Source organism: Malus domestica, chromosome 04 (assembly GCF_042453785.1).
Source record: "Malus domestica chromosome 04, GDT2T_hap1".
Classification (NCBI taxonomy): domain Eukaryota; kingdom Viridiplantae; phylum Streptophyta; class Magnoliopsida; order Rosales; family Rosaceae; genus Malus; species Malus domestica.
Window position 1 is genome coordinate 24224462 of NC_091664.1, and position 6000 is coordinate 24230461.

Genomic DNA, 6000 nt, shown 5'->3' on the forward strand with positions numbered 1-6000 from the left:
TTGTATTCAGTGAAGCCCCGCGCTCTATACTGCTACTGCAGGAGCATGTTAGAGGCATGAAATGTGCTGAAAGTCTTTCCAATAACACCTCTTCAGTAATAGTATCCCCATAAGGCTTCATCTGAGAGGTAATTCTAAACAACGCAGAATTGTACTTAGCCACTGACTTAAAATCCTAGATCCTTAGGTGAGTCCATTCATAGCGAGCTCTTGGAAGAATCACCGTTGTCTGGTGATTGTATCTGTTTCTCAAGGCCTTCCAAAGGGCTAACGGATCTTCAACCGTTAAGTACTCGTTCTTTAGTGCCTCATCAAGATGGCGACGAATAAAAATCATGGCCTTCGCCCGATCTTGAGAGGATGAGCTGCTCTCTTCCCTAATGGTATCTCCAAGATTTGCTGCTTCCAAATGGATCTTGGTATCCAGTACCCAAGTAAGGTAATTCTTCCCAGTAATGTCCAGGGCAGCGAAATCAAGCTTTGCCAAGTTTGCCATTTTCTTTTCTGAAAGAAAAATGAGGTGTGTAAGAATTTGCAATAATATGTGTTCTGAAGGAATATATTGTTAGAACTTATGGTTCTTACAAATTTTTGATCTTCAGGCCAAAATGATAAGTACTCGAAACTTCAAGCTCGAGATTTACATGATTAATGAGAAGGGCAATTGTACCGCACCATTCTTATCGAAACAAGTATAGGATGGGCGATTATTCCGCACCACTTTAAATAGCATGAAAATTTAAATATGTTGAGTAAGGTGGACGATTATACCGCACCATCTAAAATTGCGATAAAATTTAAATATGCAAAGTAGGGTGGACGATTATACCGCTCTACCTAAAATTGCGATAAAATTTAAATATGCAAAGCAGGGTAGACGATTATACCGCTCCATCTAAAATTGCGATAAAATTTAAATAGCAGAGCATGGTGGGTGATTATTCCACACCACCTAAAATTGCTATAAAATTAGATATGCAGTCCAAGATAGGCAATAATACCGCACCATCTTGAATTGCATAAATAATCAGTGGGTTAGTAGTTAATATCTACACCAAACAAGAAATCAAATATATAAGTAACTGTTAGTTTGAGAACTAGAAGTAAACATGGTGCAAACAATTCTTTGCGAGGGTATATCCAGCAGTTAAGGTAGAGGAAGAAGAAGAACAGTAAAATCCTTAGAGGAAACTTTTTTTTCTTTTCTTTCGGCAAAGAGAAAATGAGAAATGGTTATAGAGTCGTGCTGATAACGTGTTATAAATAGGCAAAATTTAGAGAAATAACCTTTGCTAAGAACGAGGACGAAACCACCACAAAAGTATTGCAAGTATTAGAAAATGAGGAATACTGAAAGTATTATATTTCTTCTTTTCTCTTTCTGATGTTTTGTCACACTTTGAATAACCAAAGTGCTCTATTTATAAAGACACATCAACGAAAACTTACAAAATTTACTATTAGCATGTGAAACTTTACTATACACATGTGGGCAAACATACCCATTGTTTACAACATGTGGGCTGTTTTCAGGCCTAGTATTTTGTGGCTTCTTCAACACGCTATTGGAGAAGTGTGGAATATACAATTCATATGGCTTGAGAGAGAGAGAGAGAGAGAGAGAGAGAAGGCGGCTGCATATTTGGGTGTGGAAGTCACTGATGTTCCTACGGGTTGACCATGAAGAAAAGTTCTTATCTTCTTTGGTGTACTTTCTTGCGTGTTTGTTATTTGTTCTGCACACAAGCTTTCATGTATTAGTTGACGAGTCCAAATAACTTACACACAAGTACAATTTCTAAAATTATATCAAGTGAGGTCACATAACTACCATGTTAGAGGCATTGGGTGTACGAGATGAGTTTTATTAGCACATAATAATATGTGATTGACTTGTATTATCGTCACTGTAATACTCTATTATCTTTCATGTAAATTTTTTGCCCGCATATGAAACACTCATTTTGTCACAAAATTGGTCTTAAAAGTGAATTGAAGTACAACCGTCTTTCAACTTGAAAAAATTGCTTGGTTAATACAACTACGACATGTTTGCTAATTCTTAACCGAGTGAGAAAGAAATGAATTGAAGAGGGTTAAATTAAAGTTTAATAAATTATTTAAAATGCAAGTAATCAATTGCTAGTCATTACAAATTAATACTGATTAATTCCTAAAAAGGTTAGTATGAATTTAGGCCGTGGGCCTAGGGCCCATAGAATAGAAGATTGTTGCACTCCATTTGACGGCGGCTCAAAGCCAACTAGCCATTCATCTCTGGGGGATTCGAGAAGCTACGCGAACGTCTGATAGCCAACGCTGTTCAGGTAAAATCCCCCCCCCCCAAAAACCAAAAAATTAGGGTTCTCTCAATCACCAATCACATTAGGATTTAAATCCAAATCCCAATCCCAATCAAAATTCGTTCAAGTTTCTCAATTTTACCTACAAATCAAACCTGAGGCTTATGCTATCGGGTTTCGTCGAATCTCTCGCCCCTCTCCTCTCTGAATCGAGTGCGAATTTTCTCTCTTTTTGGTCAGGTGACGTAAGCAAACAGCCATGGCGGGCGGTGGGAATTTCATGAACAGAGTCGTGTCGTACCTCGTCAATGAGCTTCTGGTCGATAGCCTCACCAATATGTACTTTGTCTCGATCCTTTTGAATCGTTGATCCTATTTGATTGGGTTTGATTTGTTGAAAGCTTCATTCTCTGGCCACACGGAACTCTCTGTTCCCGACTGGTTCGTTCCTTGAAGCAAAATTAAGCCAAAGCTATGATTTTGCTCTCAGCTGTGGCGCCAACATTTTATGGCGCTTCGGCTTTGGCTGCTTTGAGGAAACGTTCGCCACGAGAGAATGATCTTTATTGCTGTTTTTCAATTTTCTATGATAGGGAGTGTGTTTTGTGTGGTGGGAATTTTTTGTTTTTGTTTGATTGTTCACGCTGATGAATATTGAGCTAGTGAGACATTTAGTCCACTTGATGGGATAAGGTTTTGTTGTTGTTTAAATGTTCGCGTGCTGATGACTATTGAGCTAGTGGATTAAGCTTCTCAATAAACCATCGGGAAGATTAGATTCCTGATTGGGTGCTCCTAGAAGCAAAATAAGTTCAAAGCCTTAAAAAATCTGCAGTGTAACTGTAGACATCGAAATTTCGGTGAAATAAATATTGACCAACGTATTAAAGTTTCGACATGCTAGGGTATACATGACATGCGCTAAGTGTTGCACAACTTGTACAAACTCAACAAAATCGGACAAATCACCTCATATGGAGAAGTGGTGTGGTGCACCCCCTGAAGGAAATATTTTGTGAAACATGTTCATTTGAGCAACATCATATAGCATGCAATTAACAATTAAAGGCGGAATCATGCTTACATGCACTCAAAAACAAAACATTTACCCATGAAATTCAAAGCCTAGTAGATTGGTGAACCAATAATCAACTCAAAACATAAGTGAGTTGAAATTAATACCTTTGTAGATTCCTCTTTGCATAAGCAAAGGCTAATCACCCAAAGAGATAAGGGCCTTCATTCCTTGCTTCTTAGATCCATGGATTTGGATGGAAGAATAGGTTCTCCAAGTTCCCAAAATTGAGAACCTCTAATTCTCGACACCAAGGTTCGATTGTAGAAGAAATGAGTGACCTTGGAGTAGTAGGATTGCTAGATGTACCCTCCAAGGTGTTGGCCTCTTTAGAGAGAAAATGGAGAGACAATTCTCACCCATTTCCCCCAAAATAAACCCATTTTTCACTTAATTCACTTAATGAATATTTAGTTATAAAGTCATTTATATAGTCACTTCTTTAAGTGACCTAAATAACCAAACAACCCTAATTCATCTTCATGGCCGGCCATATAGGGATTTATGGGCTTTTGGGCTTTAATGAATCTTTATTCATTAAATTGTCATACAACTTAAGTTAATGGGCTTGACGTTCGAAGCCCATTGGGCCTTAAGGTCCAAAACTATCCCGAAGTCTTTAACGAACTTATTCGTTTGATTAATTAACATATTAATTAATCCTTGCCATAAATAAATGATTAAACCATTTAATCATTCTTACTCATTTCCGTTTAATCTCCAATCTCCATCTTTCACGGTGTGCGATCCATTAGGTTCCTTTTAGCGAGGTAGTGGGCGATTAAAACCATTTTACATCGATTGTGAATTGAAACTATTTTCAATTCTCCCTTTAGTGATTATACACGTTTAGGGCTTCCACAAACCATGAGTGACACCTAGCAGCATATCATGGTTACCCAAGCTAATCAGAAGAGGTTAGAGAATCTATTCAGTTCGAGATTACAAATGCAATACGGTCCTTCTCTAATCTAATACTCTTGACCACATTGTTTGGTTTGATAGTTTATTTTCTCATGTCTACTATCCAATGTGTGTCTTGTGCTTTATATGATTACCTTGAATGTGATTCGGAACGCATTCCCTAATCTCATTCATACTTTGGCCAAAGATTCAAATCATATCAGAGAGTATTCTCCCTCAAACGGTTTGAAGGTTAGAGATCCCTTGTTGCGCATTCATTTGTCTCCATAGCTAAGCGGCTTGACCCCAACGATGCCGTGGACACCCTCCTGGTGGGATGACTTTGACATAATCAAAGATCAAGGTCTTAACCACAAGACAACTATGATGCCTCAGGTCAAAGGACTACTTTGCATTATCCCAACCATGAGTTCTTATGTGACATGGAATATGAGAACTCTTCGTTGATCGCGTTCAGTGAACTCATTCTCTATTGAGCACCTACCGTACTTGTCTTGATGTCACACACACCAATGATTCGAGACTAATCACTCTCCCTGAGAGAAGACATAGTACGTACCGATCTTGACGGACTGTCAATGCCCAATTGGCAATCCTATGATCAGGAACGTTTAGGATGTGTCTACGAAAGAATGGTCTCAAGAATCTAACTTCATTAGATTACATTCTCTCAATCACAAATTCCTTGGACTTTATCGTTTAAGCATATAACATTTATATGAGACGGCTCAAACAATAATCTATGCCCTTTATATGTTAAACTAGATTAGTTTAACATGTGAAATGTTCGTAAAGTATCATCACATGATTGGCTTTAGGGCACATTTCCAACAATCTCCCACTTGCACTAGAGCCAATCAGCTTGATCATCAATGATGATATCTCTTCTGTAGTCATTTCATAAATGGCTGAATAGTAGGCCTAGGCAGTGGATATCTATATGTGTTATCCACAGAAGCAACCTTGAGAATAACGACGTCACCATTATACATGATTCTCAATCATGTGGTTCAGTCTCTCATTTGTGTTCGGATCTTGATGAGACCTTGATTCCCAGGCTTGAGCTATCGCCCCATTAGTGTCATACACTTTCTGGTTGGAACCGAATAGAGAATTCATAAATGAACTTTCCCATCCAAATAACATTGTTGTAAACTTCTATATGGCAATATATCTTGCATTCATAATGGAACACACTAAAGTCATTACTTTAATGTTTCCATCCAAATATCTCTTTAGTCATAATAAAGAGATATTCGTTTATCTCTTCATTCATAATGAAGAAACATCCAATGATGAATTAGATTCATAATCTAATACATTTACGCTTCCATTACGTTACTTTGATTCTTCCTCATTCTTTGAGGAATTTATCCTTTAGTATTTCTCAAATACTTAAGGACTCACTTGACAGTTGCCATGGTTCTGATCCTGGGCTTGCACTGATATCGTCTTGTACCGTTCTAGGTACAACTCATATCAATGTTTTTCATACAATATGAAATACATAAATCACCTTTCTGCGTATGCATAAAGGATTCAATTTACGCATTATTTCTTTGGGAGTCAAAGGGTACATTCCCTTTGAGAAGGGCAACTTGCTAGTCTCACTAGAATCGTCCTTCTTATTGAAGTTTATCATCATATGAGAAACTTCCTAGCATCCATTGTCTATTATTAGGGATTGATATAATCCAA